This window comes from Orycteropus afer, unplaced genomic scaffold, assembly GCF_000298275.1.
Source record: "Orycteropus afer afer isolate SDZICR_OR568_19922 unplaced genomic scaffold, OryAfe1.0 scaffold00541, whole genome shotgun sequence".
NCBI classification, from domain to species: domain Eukaryota; kingdom Metazoa; phylum Chordata; class Mammalia; order Tubulidentata; family Orycteropodidae; genus Orycteropus; species Orycteropus afer.
The window spans coordinates 1477008-1477334 of record NW_006922128.1 but is presented as its reverse complement, the minus strand read 5'-3'; the positions used below and the strand labels follow the sequence as shown (position 1 = coordinate 1477334).

At 65.4% G+C, this 327-nt stretch overlaps 1 protein-coding gene across 1 annotated transcript in view; it reads left to right on the top strand.

Moving 5' to 3' along the window:
- Positions 1–327, top strand: part of MARCHF6 (membrane associated ring-CH-type finger 6) — a 57991-nt gene that overhangs the window by 22749 nt on the left and 34915 nt on the right. The gene's annotated exons all lie outside the window — the stretch shown is intronic.

Here is a 327-nt window from a genome sequence, read left to right as displayed (position 1 = left end):
ACCACACACTGTGGAGGCCCCACGCGGACGTCCCCACACCGGAGACCACACACTGTGGAGGCCCCACGCGGATGTCCCCACACCCGAGACCACACACTGTGGAGGCCCCACGCAGACATCCCCACATTGGAGACCACACACTGTGGAGACCCCACGCGGATGTCCCCACACCCGAGACCACACAGTGTGGAGGCCGCACGCTGACGTCCCCACACTGGACACCACACACTGTGGAGACCCCACGCTGATGTCCCCACACTCGAGACCACACACTGTGGAGGCCGCACGCTGACGTCCCCACACTCGAGACCACACACTGTGGAGGCC